At 38.9% G+C, this 18,241-nt stretch overlaps 1 protein-coding gene across 3 annotated transcripts in view; it reads right to left on the bottom strand.

Annotated features, from left to right (window-relative positions):
• Nucleotides 1-18,241, bottom strand: part of LOC131066284 (DNA (cytosine-5)-methyltransferase DRM1) — a 117,152-nt gene that overhangs the window by 49,886 nt on the left and 49,025 nt on the right. The gene's annotated exons all lie outside the window — the stretch shown is intronic.

The raw sequence follows: 18,241 nt of genomic DNA, 5'->3' as shown, positions 1-18,241 counted from the left end.
CCTTGTTCCAGTTTTCCAGTTCATTTGGATTCTTTTTCGGTGGGATATTCCTTCCGGAGTGTTTGCTTCTTGGTTCTGGAGCAGTTTTGAGCTTATCGTCTATGTTGGAGATTTCTTCTCGTACGAAGTGATTTTTTGGCTTAGGGATTTATTCGACGCCTTGCAAGATGTTGTTGGGCCCTTGGCCGACCTTCCTTGGTGGTCCGCACTTCACGTTTGTTCTTGGTGGATGAGATCTTCACGTTTTGGGGCCGACCTATTTTACACGTTTCATTTTCCTTCCTTGGTAAATGTAATCTTTTGTGGCCAACCTGGAGGTGTTCCGGAAGGTATATATATGTGGTTGTATGTGATCTTGGAGATATAAGGAAGTAGTAGGATGATCTAGATTCATAATTGATAATTCGAATACTTCTTGGAGGTCCGAATGAATTGTATTTTGGGATGTAGTCTGCAACTGGGCATGTGAGCCTGAATGTAATCAGATGTTACCGGATGTTCTATAATGAATATATGATGATGTGGATGTCTGATTATCCATTTTCTATGATCTGTGTTTTTGCTTTTGTTGTGTTACTCTTGCTGCATGACCTGGACTGTCCTTTTTGAGGATCCTTCTAGTTATGGCTACGTCAGATGGTATCAAAGCAGGTTGTGAACCTTGAGGCATTCCTTTGGGTGAACAGATCGCTGATTTAAGGCAGGCTGCTTGTGTGTTCAATAGATCGCCAACGGAGAGGCAATTGAAACCTTGTAGTCAGATCACCGAGTTGAGGCAGTTGCACTGGAGAAAAGGAGGAGATGCTTCCAAGAAGGATGAACCCTCAAAGGGTAGAGCAGATGATGGAGGATTTCAAGAATGAGATGAGGAATGAGATCCGAAACGCGTTGGCTGGTTTGCGGAGGAATCCAGAATGGAAGGATGAGTTTGAAGAGGTGGGAGAAGAGCTTGAGGCTGAAGAAGCTGAGAGACCGACAAATGAAGGAGAAGAAAGATTTCTTAGGGCGGTGGCGCAAGTAAGCAAAGTTCATAAAGTTGAGGTATCAAACTTTTCGGGTTCGTTGAATTTGGAAGACCTAATAGACTAGATCAAAGAGTTGGAGGACTACTTCGAGTTTGAAGATGTTAAGGACCCATAGAGAGTCCATCTAGCACAAACTAAGTTGAAAGGGCATGCTACTTTATGGTGGAACGAATTGCAGAGAGAGAGTGGAGAATGGTGAGATGAAAATCACCCGATGGAGGCAAATGGTTGCAAGATTGAAGGCTAAATTCATTCCAGGCGACTATGAGTTGGAGTTGATCAAAAAGTTGCAGAACCTGAAGCAGGAGGACATGAGTGTGAAGGAATACAATGAAGAATTCTACAAGGTGATGATCACATCCAAACACCAAGAGATGGGTAGGGAGAAGGTGGCTAGATACATAAATGGACTCCGATTTAACATCCAAGATGAGATGAGTATGCTGAAGATTTCTACAGTTGATGAGGTTTATCAATATGCTTTGAAGGCTGAAGATAAAGTGAAAAGGAGACAAAAGAATAACCCTAGAGGAAAGGAGAGATATAAGGGGCAAGTGAATGGCAGTATAGAGAAGCAGAAGGTTGAAGAAGAACCAAAATCTAAGTGGAGTAAAGAACCGGATCAAAAGATTTAGAGAAAAGGTAGTGGCAATAGCAGTAGAGAAGTTTTAGGTAGATGTTTTAAGTGTGGAGAAACCAGACATAGATCTTTTGAGTGTAAGCAAGGAATGGCAAAGAATTGCATAGCAAATGAGGATTAGGAAGCTAGAGTTACCGGAGAGAATGTGTTAAAACCAGAATAGGGAGAGTCCCTTTTGTTCAAAAGAGTCTTAATGGAGCAGAATAGTGAAGATACCAAACCTACTCAGCAAAAGAATCTTTTCCGGATTGTTTGCAAATCAGGTGGTAAGTGTTGTAAGGTTATTGTGGATACAGGAAGTACTGATAATTTGGTATCAGAGGAGATGGTAGTGAAGCTTGGTTTGAAGATGATGAGTTGGTTACAAGATGATCAGAAGATAGAAGTGAAAGAGAAGTGTTTGGTGAATTTTAATATTGGACCTTTTAGGGATGAGGTCTTATATGATGTTGTGCCTATGAGTGCTTGTCATGTTTTGTTGGGTAGACCTTGGCAGTTTGATAGAAAAGCTATTTATGATTGTAGAAGGAACCTGGTCACTATTGAGAAGGATGGGCAGAAGTTCACTTTGGCTTCTTTGAAGAAGAAAGAGAAGGCAGTGAAAATTTTGAGTCTTGTGAAGAGTTGCAGTGTCGAGAAGCAAGTTGCAGAGGATACACTGGATGGTGGCATGGACTTGCAGAAGGATCTAGTGGATAGGTCTGATAGCAAGGTGGTACCGAATGGCAGTAAGATTAAGGTGATGGTGGCAGACCGGATGAAATATTGTGGCAGAAATAAATTAGAGTTGCAAAAGGAAGAGAGCAACAGTCAAAGACAGTGTGCAAGTATGAAGCAAGTAAAGGGAGATAAAGAAAAACAGAAGTTAGAGAATCAGGCTGAGGTTCCGGAAGAGGTTAGGAAGAAGTTTGCAGACAAAGAGGACACTTGGATCAGAAATGAGGATGAGGTCTATATCCCGAATCCTTTTCGATGTTCATGAGTTGCCTCTCATGGAACATCTTTTCTACCTAGGGTGTCTGATGCAGGAGCATCCCCATCCCATGAGAAAACTTGCATCAACCAAAAAAATATTTGCTTTTAGTTGTTTTCTTGTTGCAATTTCTGTGTTACTTTCAGCATTTTCTGGTAATTGTTCCTTTTTCATTGCGGATCAGATTTTTGGTTTCCGTTTCCTGGCGTGTTTGTGTTCTTTGTTCCAGTTTTCCAATTCATTTGGATTCTTTTTCGGTGAGATATTCCTTCCGGAGTGCCTGTTTCTTGGTTCCGAAGCAATTTTGAGCTTATTGTCTATATTGGATATTTCTTCTCGTGCGGAGCGATTTCTTGGCTTGCGGATCTATTCGGCACCTTGCAAGATGTTGTTGGGCCCTTGGCCGAATATATATATATGTGGTTGTATGTGATCTTGGAGATATAAGCAAGTAGTAGGATGATCTACATTCATAATTGATAATTCGGATACTTCTTGGAGGTCCAAATAAATTGTATTCTAGGATGTAATCTGCAACTGGGCATGTGAGCCTGCATGTAACTGAATGTTCTATAATGAATATATGATGATGCGGATGTTTGATTATCCATTTTCTATATCTATGTTGTTGCTTATGTTGTGTTACTCTTGCTGCATGACCTGGCCTATCCTTTTTGAGGATCCTCCAGGTTATGGCTATGTCAAATGTCTTGGTTAGCCTACGAGACAATGGGGAAATAGGCTAACAACAACATCATGCTTTGAATGCTAGAAAGTGGACATTATAAAGTTGAAGGCAAATAAGGGGAATCATTTTGTGAAAATTCTCTATATAAAGCTCTTGCTCTTCATTTGTAAAGGTTAATAGTTGGCTAATAGAGAATAGTGAATAGTTAGAAATTAGTCAATAGTGAATAGTCACTAAAATAGAATAGCAACTAGAATAGAATAGGAGGAAAAGGCAAGAAATTGTTGCCTAAATTGTAAATGAACTCCATTTTCATTGAAGTTATGGTGAAATTTGTTGTTTCTTTGCAATATGCATGGTCTCTTGTTGAATCTTCATTTTAGATGATGGTTAATTAGATTGAATGAGGGAAGTTATCGAATGCACTCGCGTGGAATATGCCTAGTCCAAACCACTAGCCTCTTGTTGACTGTAAGTGCGCCCTGCGTGGTCAACTAGCATAGAGTGAGCTTAATCTAGAGTCGTTACACGTCTATTGTTCATGCATTAACTTGAATGGTGATCAGTGTCTGATGGTGTAACGATTTGAAAATATTTGAGGCATCCCTTGGAAGATTGCACTAAGTTGGTGTCCGATTGTTCAACCTGATGGTGAGACCCAACCCAGTAGGACTCCACCTAGTCATTCATCTATCTTCTTGCATTCTAGATACTAGAATAGATCCTCTGAACCTTATGCTTTTGATATTTCCTTATCTCTTGGTGAGTAGTTAGGACTCGAGTTCCAGCTAATTAAACGCTCAAGCAAACAAACGTAAGTCCCCTTGTGATTCCAGCATAATCACATCATACCACATGAGCTTATCCACACGTAGAGACCCTACATACAAGAACCTTGGAGTTGCCTCGATTGATCCTTAGGCGAAATCTTCAGCATTCGAGGAAACTTTGTTCAAGAGAGGATAAGATACCTTGGTATTTTATTCTGTGTTCGCATGTGAATGAAAAACACATCAATAGAATTGGTGCTAGAAGGAGGGTTGATCGCGATGAACACTTAAGCAACTGAAATCCAGATTTTATTAAGTCATATTTAGAGGAGTTATCCAGAACTTTTACCCCCTCTTTCACGCTCAACAGAATTGAAGCAGAAAGGATGGCATGAAGGCGAATGCGAACTCTTGAATCCAAGGAAGATCAGTGGAGAGCCTTTTCTCAATGCTCAGTAGAGTTGGTACAAAGAAAGGAGGTGATTGCTGGGTCATCAGTTGGACTTGCGAAAAGAAGGAAGCAAGCTAGAACCAGTTGAGCTTTTGAGTTGAATCTGAGATATTCAAGATCTCTCTTATTCCAGAAAAAAATTTTAAAAAGTATCAAAACAAAAAATCCAAAAAAAAAGTAAAAACCAAAAAATCAAAAAAAGTGAAAAGCAGAAAATCAAAAAATCAAAGAGAAATATCTCTCAATGGAGCCACAACAGTCTCTTGATGAGCAACAAGTTGATATTCCTCAGCTTTGGTGGAAATTGAACATACAGCTGTATCTGCAGAGATTGTCCAAGTTTGCAAGATCAAGGCAGTGTAGAATCCACGAGACAGATAAACATGATGAAATGCATTGCTTGAAATACTTAACAAGGATGGAATCGGCAGCACAGGGAAAGATCTTCTTTTGGGATGTTCCCAGACCATAGGCAAAAGAAAGCAGTTTCAGCATCCCACAAAACAAAGATCCTCTTTTAAGCTTCTTATGGATGATCAAGAGTCGGCTTATTTTGAATGGTGAAATGCATTTAGAAAGCATATTTCTACCATTATGGTGTAGGATTCATAACGCACCTCATTCTGAATTTACTTGCTCATTGTGTGAGATGGCCATCAACCAAGTCAAATATCAATTTGGAATGCCAGCCTTATCCAAACAAGAGTGCATCGTGAACAAATCCTGGGGTGCACATCTCGCAGCTGGATTCAGAAGAACAAGATATTATTACCCACCAGACAATGAAGGAAGCCAATTGCAAGTTGATGATACAAGTTCACGTGATGACCAACGTATTGCAATAAGTAGCTCACCATGCCTTGCACCTAAAGAAGAATGCCATGAAACGAAAGATGAAGAAGCAGTTGAGAATGCTCAAGTAGTGATAAAGGAAGATCCAAGTGTTGAGCAAGCAATCAAAGAAGAAGATGACTCATTCCTTGAAGAATTCTCATCTATGCTACAAAAGGAAATCCTTGAGAATGAAATACAAGGGGTTTCAAGTAGCATCCTTGAAGAGGACAATCAAGTAGACATATTGAATGAAGAGCTACGAATCATCATAAGTGAGCCCAGGTATGAAGAACAAATCGAGGGGGCGCTTAAAGATGTCCTCACTCTCATGATATTTGAGGGAGCGCTGAAGGATCTTATAGAGGAAGCACAAATGGAATCATCGCCAATTTTTTTTCAAGATAAGCAAGTTATTGTGAGTGATGTGATCCATCATCAACTCCGACCTCCCGAGACAACACTTGAGGATGGGACATCACCAGAGATTATATTTGATCAACTAGAAGAGATGTTTGAAGCTCAATCACTCAAGGAGTCCCAGGTTTTTGAAGATATGCTTACAAAGTTTCATGAAGATGCGTGGTTTATGCATGGGGATGAACAAGATGTTATTGTGAAAACAAAGAATGTTGAGCTGTTTGAAGGGGCACTAGGCTTGTTTCAAGTGGAGCTTCCAAATCAAGATCAACATACTGCGAATGCTCGTGGAATGGTTCATCATCAATGGCGACCTCCTGAAGCAGCTAGTGATCTCGCTTCCAACAATGCACTTCCATTCGAATAAAAACAATGTCAGGTTGTCTCTTTCCTTAATCCTAGCCTTGAAAGTTATTATGATTTGGATTATGGGGATTTTGGGAAAACAACTTGCATTTGGATAGATCATGGTCCTGATGAGTTACCTCAACTAATTATCTTACATGAAACCTTGCTTGAATATGAGAGATGCATGGTGAGAGCTTGCTTTTCTATATTCAAAGATGAATTTGCTCGACTGAGAACCATCACCTTTGCCATGTTCCTGTTGCACAACCTGAGAAATCATGTAAAGTCATGTACATATGTCGCTTCTTTGAGTCATGTCAAGTCTGGGGGTCTTGTCTATAGCTTTAGAGTAGGTTTTCCTTTCGTGTGCTTTAGTTAGGGGCCTTTTGAGCCTTATTCTTGATTTGCCTTGAGTCATTTGACTCGTGATTCTTTAGTGGCTCAAGTAGTTTAGTTCGTTGTCTTTTGGTTTGCTTTAGTTTAGTTTGCTTTGAGTCAGTCTGTCGATCGATTTGTTGTCGGTCGTTTGCTTAGTGTAGGTGTCTTGAGTGGGAGCCTCCATTTTGTGAGAAAGGCGCCTGTGTTGTTTCTCACCCACTGGCAACATCTTGGATCTTATGTTAGACTCATTTCTTAGATATCTATTCATGGAGTGCTTTGAATCCGAGGTTGTTCCTCTCTAGCTCTATCATTTGATCAAGACTTGTACTTGACTTGGAACGGAATCATTTTTTGTGTCTTGATGCCAACATCTTTTGATTACTATATCTTTACACATTAATAAACTCTAAGTCATTGTGGTTTTCAGGCAAAGTTGTGATTAGTGAAAAATCTAAAATCTGGCTTCAGCGCCACCGCAATCCTCAAACCCTAGTAAGCTGCACTACTTACAAGCTAAAGGAATTGACGAAATGAAAAGGCAATATCAAAAGAGAAAAGTGAGAAAATGAAAGAGAAAAATCAAAAGAAAATAAGCAAAATGAAATATCAAAATTGGCTAATGGGAACATACAAGTAACTCCATCGAGGCTATGGACGTCCGGTTGGCAATGGAGCAATACTCGTGAGATTGTGGGGATAACCTCGTCGAGACTATGGGTGTCTGACTGGCAGCGAGGCTCTATCCAAGATGCTTATGAAGTTTAGATATACCACGTAGCCACTCACAGGGGAACCTAAAGATCATAGTCGTCTTGTTGAGGGGAATGAATACACTTGCACACACATAGGTAATCAACGACTAAGTATCTTGATCCGGGTCGGGATTCTCCTTCCACTTTGAGTACATTTTCTAATCTCTTGATAAGTTGGGTTGAATTTTCCGGAGATTCTAAGTGTCAATTGAGTCTTTATCTCTGAAATGTTCAGGAACATTTATTCAAGGTGGCGCTGGATGTTGTGACATTTTCACACATCGCCCCATTGCAAATGGGGACCCCCACTTTTTGCTTTCTGGGGTTAGCCCTTTTGGTTTTGTTGTTAGTCGTTTTAGTGTCTTAGCCATTGCATTGAAGGGATTGAGTCAGGTGGATCTCCTCTAGAGGTTAGGTCAATTGAGTGATTAGGGGTTATTTAGATCATTCCTAGGGTGTTTTTTGTGCACTATCCGATCGCACTTCAAGTTGCTAAATCAAACCTTGGTTGAATGCATAATGTCCTCCTAGGTCCCATCCCTTACATCAAGGACAGAGCGAATTCATCTTAAGAAGTCTGGAATGTCATCCTGATCCTCAAATGTCCTGAAAATTGGCTAAGTCTGGACTGTCATTCTGATCCTGAAATTTGGCTAAGTTTGGAAAATTGAAGAATCCTCCAAAAACTAGATTTTGCATTATAACTCTTGGAGGTCCGAAACCACTCTCAAACATCCTAATAATATATATGGAATATAACTTTAAGTATAAGAATTTCTTCTTTCTTATACTTAAATATTATATTCCATATATGAATCATGATAGAGAGACTAACATGTCAAATTTCGCTCCTAACCCTTCCAAAGGGTCCAGATCGAATTTCCTTATATCTCCCTTCTTGGTCCTAATTTGCCTCATAAACCTTATCCCTATGGCGTAGTTGAGAGAGTATTGATGTGTGAAACAAAGTGAAGTGAAGAAAAGTGAAGGATTTGAGCATAATTGCAAATTTCGCTCCTGACCCTTCCAAAGGGTCCAAAGCGAAATCCTCCAAATGACTTATTTCTTCACTAGGGACATCAGATGGTGGACATACATGGCAAGGAAAGGATTCAAAAGAGACAAGTCTAAAGCAAGCTAAGTGAAAAAGGATGAGAATTGAGCCTAAAACATCAATTTCGCTCCTGACCCTTCCTAAGGGTTCAGAGCGAAATTTTTCTAAGCTCTTGACCCTTCCAAAGGGTCCAAAGTGAAATTTTTCTAAGCTCCTGACCCTTCCAAGGGGTCTAGAGCGAAATCCTTAGGAAGACTCTCAATTTCACCTAGTGCACTAAATGAACCTTGTTTTGATAGCAAATTGACTTGATGGTGATGGGAGGAGGTGTAGTAAGTTAAATTCAAGACAAGGAAAGGATGAATGGATGAAGAAATTGGGCCTAGGAAGAATTTCGCTCCTAACCCTTCCAAAGGGTCCAAAGCGAATTCTCCTAAAAACACATATTTCCTTCTTGTTCAAATCAAAGTTTTTGTTCCTAGGACATGGTTGAAGGGGTATTGATATATTCTTGCCTTAAGAAGTGAATTGAGGAGAAGGCAATGATGAATTTGAGCCAAGAATGCAGATTTAGCTCCTGACCCTTCCAAAGGGTCCAGAGCGAAATTTCCTAAAACCTCTATTTTGCGCATTGTTGAGACTAAGATCTTGGTTCATATAGCGTAGTTGAGGGAAGATTGATGTATTCTTGCCTTGAGAAGTGATTTGAGGCAAAGAGATGATGAAATTTGAGTTAAAATGCAAATTTCGCTCCTGACCCTTCCAAAGGGTCCAGAGCAAATTTTCTTGAGGCCTATACCTTGCCCAAGGTCCAAAGCAAAATCCTTCTTTTAGGCCATTTTGGGGGTCAAATAAGTGATGTCTTCATGAGAGAGAGATCGAAAGGTGAAAATCAATGCAAATTGAAGTGAAAAGAAGAAATTCGCTACTGACCCTTCCAAAGGGTCGAGAGCGAATCTCATTATAGGGCCTGTCCTTGGAGACAATCCTGAGCGAAATTCATCTCAATGCCTTCTTGTTGATGATTTAAGGTGAGAAATATCATGTATTCTTAATCATCTTTTGTTTTGCAAGTCAACAAAATTAAGATGGAGGAAGATCAGGCCAAGACAAGGGCGACCTATTCCATCTCCATCATCATTAAAGACGCCTCAAATGCATGGAGGACTCAAAGCGCTTCAAACTTGGAAGACTTCAAGTGTTCAAGGAATTGCACGTAATAGACCAAACTATCCTCAAGGACCTCATTCTACTACATGGAGAAATCACAAGATATCAAAAGAAGGATCTTGCAGACACTTCAAAGGGGAGATAAGATGACAGAAAAGGAGTTGATGGAAAAATTGTCATTGATGTCAAAGAAAAAGGTTCTAAGGTTTTATATAATGCAGCAATCTGTACATTATATATTGATAGCCACAGACATCCATACTTATGCACAAATATATTTTGATATATAAAGATAGCAATATATATCTGTGAAGCAATACTGTTTATACACATACAGTCCCTGTTCCAATATACATACAGATCCTTATGCACTGATAAAGCATTATGCAATCTGTAGAGGAATACATATATAAAGCATACATTCAGATCATACAAGAATAGACCAAGTCCTATACATATGTTACCATTCAATATATAATGAACTTTTCAGTATTTATATAGTATGGAGTGAAAAGAATACATTATTGCTAAACATAGGTCCTTATGTATTCAGCCATTATAAATTCCGTGAACATAAAAACCTGCAGAAAATTGTCAAGTTAGCTGAAAGGTCAAAGCATTTACAGTATTAAGGTTTGTCACACATAAGGATGGATACGGTGAAGAATTTAATTTTTTTTGGCAGATCTTCTATTATATGCCAGGTCTGAAGTACTGTTACAAAAAGTTGTATTTGCTGACAAATATGTAAATCGTATTTGGAGAAATTAATGCTCTAAAAGGAACAATGTCCATATGAAGTCTTTTGCACATATCATAGTGTAGTATCCCGGATTAAAAAATTTGTTTTTAAGAGCAATAAGAATTACCAACAAACACATAACCTATTAAGGTTAGAAAACATAAACCCAAAGCTTGCTGAAAATGCAACCCTTCCACTTTCTGATCACCAAGTGCCCAATGTGGAAAGGTGAGAGCATACGGTGATAAGGAATTCGTTAGCACACAAATCTGCTGGAAATGATAAAGCAAATACAATATTGGGCGGCAAGCTAGCTCCTTCGGTTTATCCAGCGGGACAGCAAGGAACTTGGCAGTGAACCGGCCAAGAGAACAATATTGCAGACCGCAATATTTCAGCAGGAGGACTGAATTAAAATTTATCAGATGTAGGCGGCAAGCCAACCTCTTCCACTTTTCAGCGGGATAAGAGATTACAATCCAGAATGGGTTAGTAGTACTACTACTTAACCTGACAATAAAAAGGAAAGTGAGAGTAGAAGAATAATGCTGAACATAAAAGATAATGATCACGAAACCCTTCCAACATCAAAACAGCATGCTGGAAATGCAAAACCAGCAACCTATAAACCCACTAAATTATTCAGATCTCTCTCAATTCTCACTCAAACCACCCCAAATCACTCCCAAATCAACACTAGAACAGCAGCGACTAAGACAAACCAAAAGGAAGCCATCAAAACACCCCAAATTATTTGGCACGCATCCCAATGCACCCTCTAAAACCCATGCCTAGCTAGGTATTTTCGATTTGCTTTAATAAATTCAATACTCAATGAAAGGTGCCACAAACTGACAATATGAATCGCCAGCAGCAAGAAGGATGATTGAACCAGTACCCAAAATGACCAAACACTCAGGCAGAGAGGTGTGATCAAAAACGTGCTTCAGCCACAGGGAAACCAACAACTCCAGAATTCACTCCAAACTCTAAAAACACTGAAATATGCAATGAAAGTATCATAGATTACAGCACACAGTAGGTACTATATCTCAAGTACGAAATTGGAAAGTACTAGGGAGCCGCACTTCGAAGCTTCAAAGTTTTGACGCCAATCCGGCAGCATAACAATGCAAATTTTCAAGATAGCCAAATTGAGAGCCCAAAGCTCATATTTATAACTTCATGCCATCCCAAATGCAAATGCAAATGGCACCAAACTCCATTCAAATTCACTTTCATTTCGCCTTATGTCTCCCCACCAACATGGCGCCCACTTACCTTTCCTAGGCAAGTTCGAACTTTCCTTAGGGTGGCATCTTTTTGCAATATTAAACATTAAACCAAAGATGTTTAATCCTCCTAAATGGCCACCAACAATTTTGCCCTTTGACTTAGGAAATATTCATATGAATATTAATTAATTATTTTTCCCTAAGTCATCCTCAACAATTAATCAGTAACTACAAATATTTAAATATTAAACCTTTGACAAAGAAATAATATTTAATTAAATTACTTATGACTCCCATACTGATCATTAACAAAAACTAGGATGAAGCGGAGTAAAGAAGACCACAGAACTGCTGCAAGACTAGAACCCTGTCCACTGCTAAAAATAGAAATACTCCATACTGCCACTTACTAAAAATAGTAAGTCATGAATTACTTCTCCGAAAAGCATGATCTTCGCACCCAGTGACAGAGCATGGAAAGCTCAGTAGGACAGCATCATCCAAACAGCCAATCCCTAACTTACTAAAAATAGTAAGTTCTCCCCTCACCAACGTTTGAAACCCTAATTATTCATTCCGCATAGCCTACGAGTCTCAGGAATAGGCCAATGGACCACTAAAAGTACATCATCGAGAAGGGGACATTACACATAGTTCCAGAAAGAAACGAAGCAAGTAAATATTATCTACGAGTCGTGCACAAAAACGCAACTATGCACATAAGGAATCTATGTGGAGTCTACAGTTAAAAGATATGGTTAACAAATATACGTGTGCAAAGGAAACAAACAGTGATCGTAAGATAATAGTGACGGATTAATGCAAGCAAGACGATTTCATAAAAAGACTGATACACAAAAGTTAAAACAAAAAAACTGAAGTCAACATATGAAAGGACAAGATTAATATCCGTTCAAAGTTATTGAAGATAGGTTCTCTATGAAATGGCAATTAGTAAATAAAATGTATCTTAGTTTTATTAAAAAGATATAATTATGGTTTATTTGAAGTCACAACCGATAAATGAAAAGATACAACTTTCTATGAAAGAACATGAGAAAGCAATATAAAGGGATCAAAATTAATTGTTAAGACTCAAGAGAAGTGATGGCAAGATAATACATCAATTAATATATGCACCAAATCAAAAGGTGTGTGATATGTGTGCAGTGTGGAGTACGTGATTAATACTGAAAGAAGAATAGCATACATGTGTGGTGTGGAGATCAAAATAAAAAAATATAATTCTGGAATTATAAATCAGAGATAAGTAAAAACAAGGTTTATAAAGAAAAGACAAATCTTTGTGAGAAGGAGAATGTTTGTGTGCAGTCCTGCTGTGATCATCATTTGAGCAGTATTAGCGTTCATCCTGGAGAAAAGATTGTGATCTGATTGATGCTACAGTTCTTCGACATTTCCAGCAGATCTGTGAATTATTTCTTTTTGTCAGATTTTGAGTGTGAAGTTGGTGCTTCTTAAGTGTGAAGTTGGTGCTTCAATTGGGTGAAGTTGATGCTTTGTCCTTGTGAGTAGGTGCTCACTAAATCAGTTAGGGAGTTGGTGCTTCCTGTGGGTTGATGCTCACAAATCAGTTTAGGGAGTTGGTGCTTCCTGTGGGTTGGTGCTCACAAATCAGTTTAGGGAGTTGGTGCTTCCTGTGGGTTGGTACTCACAAATAAAACAAGGGGTTGGTGCCTCTACAAAGATTGTAATAGAAGATTTATATAAAAGCAGTTTTTTGCCGTGGTTTTCTCCTGCAAGGGTTTCTACGTATATATCTTGTGTTCTATTTGTGTGCGTCATATAGATTACATAATAATATTGGTATGCAATGAATGTGATAATGAGATAAGTTATATACTTATGATTGAAGCTGAATAAGTTTAAATTGGTGAAATTTGTTATTATACTGATTCACCACCCCCCCCCCCTCCTCTCAGTATAATTGTGTGCTCTTCAAGAGTTACTTGACCGAGAAGGCAGATTCATCAAACACAAGGGAGTCAAGAGGAGGTACATTATTCATCGAGTTCATCAAGGACAGAGGAGAATCAACCAAAGTTAGTGCAAGGGTATGTTGAAGAAGCAGATAGTTTCAGAAGAGTTAATCAGAGTTAGCTTCTTAGCATCGCCAAATTGAGTATCAAAAGAGATAGGAGCAAGTACCAGACAAGGTGGCATCCCAGTCATTGTTCCTCCAGTCAAACAGCTCCACCTCAGTGTGTCTAGATTCAATGTACCTGACTTACCAATGATGGCACAAACTTTGAGGCACCTACCCCGATTTCCTATTGGCTCACAAATATTGAATGTAATTATTTCATTGGCTAAAGGAGTTTGTTGTAACAAACCCTAATTAGGGTTTTCATCTTGTAATCCTAGGCATTGATTGTAAATCAATCTGAGCCATTGAATTGTAAAGAGCTCTCTATATAAAGCTTTGGCTCTTCATTTGTAAAGGTTAATAGTTAGCTAATAGAGAATAGTGAATAGTTAGAAATTAGTCAATAGTGAATAGTCACTAAAATAGAATAGCAACTAGAATAGAATAGGAGGAAAAGGCAGGAAATTGTTGCCTAAATTGTAAATGAACTCCATTTTCATTGAAATTATGGTGAAATATGTTGTTTCTTTACAATATGCACGGTCTCTTGTTGAATCTTCATTTTAGATGATGGTTAATTAGATTGAATGAAGGAAGTTATCGAATGCACTCGCGTGGAATCTGCCTAGTCCAAACCACTAGCCTCTTGCTAACTGTAAGTGCGCCCTGCGTGGTCAACTGGCATAGAATGAGCTTAATCTTGAGTCATTATACGTCTATTGTTCATGCATTAACTTGAATGGTGATCTGTGTCTAATGGTGTAACGATTTGAATATATTTGAGGCATCCCTTAGAAGATTGCACTGAGTTGGTGTCGGAATGTTCAACCTAATGGTGAGACCCAACCCAATAGGACTCCACCTAGTCATTCATCTATCTTCTTGCATTCTAGATACTAGAATAGATCCTCTAAACCTTATGCTTTTGCTATTTCCTTATCTCCCAGTGAGTAGTTAGGACTTGAGTTCTAGCTAATTAAACACTCAGGCAAACAAATGTAAGTCCCCTTGTGATTCCAGCATAAGCACATCATACCACAAGAGCTTATCCACACGTAAAGACCCTACATACAAGAACCTTGGAGTTGCCTCGATTGATCCATAGGCGAAATCTTCAGCATTCGAGGAAACTTTGTTCAAGAGAGGATAAGATACCTTGGTAATTTATTCTGTGTTCGCATGTGCATGAAAAACACATCAACAGATACCTACGCCCATTTTCTATTGGTTCACATTCAATATTGAACCTAAATGTAATTTTCTCATTGGTCTGAGGGAGTTGTTGTAACAAACCCTGATTAGGGTTTCCATCTGGTAATCTTGGCCACTGATTTGTGAATCAATTTGAACCATTCATTGTAAAGAGCTATCTATATAAGGCTTAGTTTTCTCATTTGTAAAGGGTGAATAGCAAGGCAATAAGAGTAGAGTAATAGATAATAGTTGATAGATAGCAATCAATAGTTAGCAATTAGAATAGAAGTTAGTTTAAGAGAAGGCAAAGATTGTTGCGAAGACTTTGTTGTAAAGAGCATATGATTTCATTGAACCTATGGTGAATTTGATGAGTTATTTCAACAAGTTACATGGTCTCTACTTCTCAATTCATTTTCATGTTGTTTAGATGAATGAAAGAACTTTGTGCATGATCAATGGTGAGAGTCATATATCCATACCACTAGCAATTTGCTGATTGTAAGTTTGCCTTGTGTGGTCAACTAGAATCCTTAAATAAGCTGAACTTCAATTGCTATTCACACTTTAATATGCATTGTCTTAATGGTATCCTTGTTGATAATGAATTGAACATCATTTTGCTCTCCTTAGAAGATTGCACTAACCTTTGTGGAGTTGTTGCTTTGCATGTCAAAGCAGGGCTTAGTTGAGTTTCACCAAATATTGTCCATCGTTCCTACATTCTTAGGATTAGGTAGAATCCCTAAACCTTGTCTTTTGCCCTTTTTATTTCCAAGCAAGTAGTTATAATCTAAGTTTCAGCAACATCCAAACATTCAGCCTTCAAGTATTCAATGTTAGTCCCCTTGGATTACCAACAATCACATCAACCAATTAAGCTATCCACATGTCATGAACTGACTATAGAAACCTTGGAGTCATCTTGGTTGATCACATGATTTAGCATCCAAGAAGATTTGATCAAGAGAGGATAGAATACTTTGGGTATTTTATTTTGTGTTCGATTGTGCTAAAAAAACACATCAACAGATAGTAACAAAGACAAAAGGATATTTTACAATCCTAAATTTCCTCCGGAAATCCAAGAATCATTGTTAGCATGCCAAGGTGAAAGATTCAGTGGAGTAGGGCAAGTTAATCAAGTCTACAAGGCAAGCTAAGGTGACATGGACTAGTCATCATTTAACCAATTAAAGGGCCCCAAGTCAAAGTGTCCAAATACAATGAACTTGATGGATCCCATTATAGTGTCGTAAATTGTCACCGGTCCAATTTACACATCATGTTTGTGCTCCCACTTTAGCATGCCCTACCCTCATCCCCTTTGTACATCCAATTTGACCCCATTCTCCAGCCTTGAGGCCATGAACACCCATTGGTGGGTCCCACGGTGAAGTACTGTTTTGACGTATCCACACATCGCCCCATTGCAAATGGGGACCCCTGCTTTTTTGCTTTCTAGGGTTAGTTTTCTTGGTCTTTTAGGTTCTTGGCTATTAATATTTGCATTGGAGAGTTTCCAAAGAGGTCATTGGAGATAGCAGGGTCTGCTTGAGTTCAAATGGGTCAGTAGGTGATCCAAGTCAAGGTCTCTGTTGAAAGTTTCCTCTTAGTTAGGCCTGGGTCTTGCTTCTAGGGTTGAGTCTTGATTGAGTTTGAGGAAGTCTTTGTATCATGCTAGGAATCTTGCCTTTTGAGACCTATGTCATTGAGTTAAGGAAGTGAATGGAGGTATGTGAGCAGGTGTTCTCCAGGATTCTTCCCTTTGAGGGTTTGAGATCGGTCCAGTTAATGAATGATGAAGTTCTTTTACTTCTAGGCATTGATTGATGTGAAACTGGCCTATTTATCCTTGGAAAAGGCCTAATGACCAAGCCTAGACTTGAAAACTTGAGAGTTGAATGAGAATTTGAGCACAAATGCAAAATTCGCTCCTGACCCTTCCAAAGGGACAAGAGTGAAATCTTCCTTAGCTCCCTTTTGACTCCTATTTTGGACAAAAACTTCGCTTTAAGGTGTGGGTTGGGAGGAAATTGGCTTCAATTAACCTTTTGGATGCCTTTGATCAAACTTAGACTTGGAAATTTGGAGAAAAGGTCGTGAATTTGAGCATTATTGCAATTTTTGCTCTTGAACCTTCCAAAGGGTCCAGAACGAATTTTCTTAAAAGCCTCTCCTAGTCCTAACTTGGACTATAACCCTTGCTTACAGGCCTTGACTAGATGAATAATGACTTATCTATGCCTTGTGATAAAGTTGGAATGAGATGGGATGAGGAAATTAAGCCTAAAACATGAATTTCACTCCTGACCCTTCCAAAGGGTCCAGAGCAAGATTCCTCTTTAGGTCTTGTCCTTCCAAAGGTACCTAGGCGAAATTGTTAAGATGCACTTTTGATCCAACGTTTTGAACTAGGCACCTCCTTTAGGTGATTTGTTAGCATGTCCTAAGGTGAGAACAATGTGAATGAGGATGAAATATTGAATGTTTAAATGATATCTAAGGCTAATTCCTTTTAAGCTCCTGACCCTTCCAAAGAGTCCAGGACTCCAGAGTGAATTTTCTTAGATCTCCCTTCTTTGCATTAGGCTTAGGTTCCAAATCTTTAATTGAGGTTGATTGAACTTAGAGGCACCCTTAGGCATGCATTTGAGTAGGTCATGATCACTAAATGTGAGGGATTTGAGAATAATTGTCAAATTTCGCTCCTAACCATTCCAAAGGGTCCAGAGTGAAATTCCCCAAATGACCTAGTTCCTCACTAGAAGCATTGAATGGTGGTCATGCATGGCAAAGAAAGGATTCAAAAGTCAATTTTAAGATAAAGCCAAGTGAAAAGGGATGAGAATTAAGCCTAAAATGCAAAAATCGCTCCTAACCCTCTCAAAGGGTCCAAAGTGAATTCCTTTTAAGCTCCTACCCCTTCCAAAGGGTCCAAAGCGAAATCCTTAAAATGACCTAAATTGTCACCAAAGCATTGAGTGGACATCACTTTGAGAGTAAATTGCCTTGAGTATGATAAGGTAAGGGTGGAAAAGACAAGTCCAAGGCAAATTGAATGTGAATTGAACCTAAAAATGCTAATTTCGCTCCTGACCCTTCCAGAGGGTCCAAAGCGAAATTCCTAGGAGGACTCCTTATTTCGCCTAATGCACTAAAAGAACCTTGTTTTAAGCTAAATTGATGGCGAATGGACTTGATCATGATAAGAGGAGGTTTGATAAGTTAGGTTCAAGGCAAAGAAATGATGAATGGAAGATGAATAGCATTTAAGGAAGAATTTTGCTCCTGACCCTTCCAAAGGGTCCAGAGCGAAATTTCCTAAACCTCTATTTACTCCTTGTTTGAAGACCAAGATCTTCGTTCCTAAGGCATGTTTGAGAGAGGATTGATGTATACTTGTCTTGAGAAGTGATTTGAAGCAAAGGAAATGATGAATTTGTGCTAAAAGACAAAT

Source organism: Cryptomeria japonica, chromosome 8 (assembly GCF_030272615.1).
Source record: "Cryptomeria japonica chromosome 8, Sugi_1.0, whole genome shotgun sequence".
NCBI lineage: Eukaryota > Viridiplantae > Streptophyta > Pinopsida > Cupressales > Cupressaceae > Cryptomeria > Cryptomeria japonica.
This window is presented reverse-complemented; position numbering and strand designations above follow the sequence as displayed.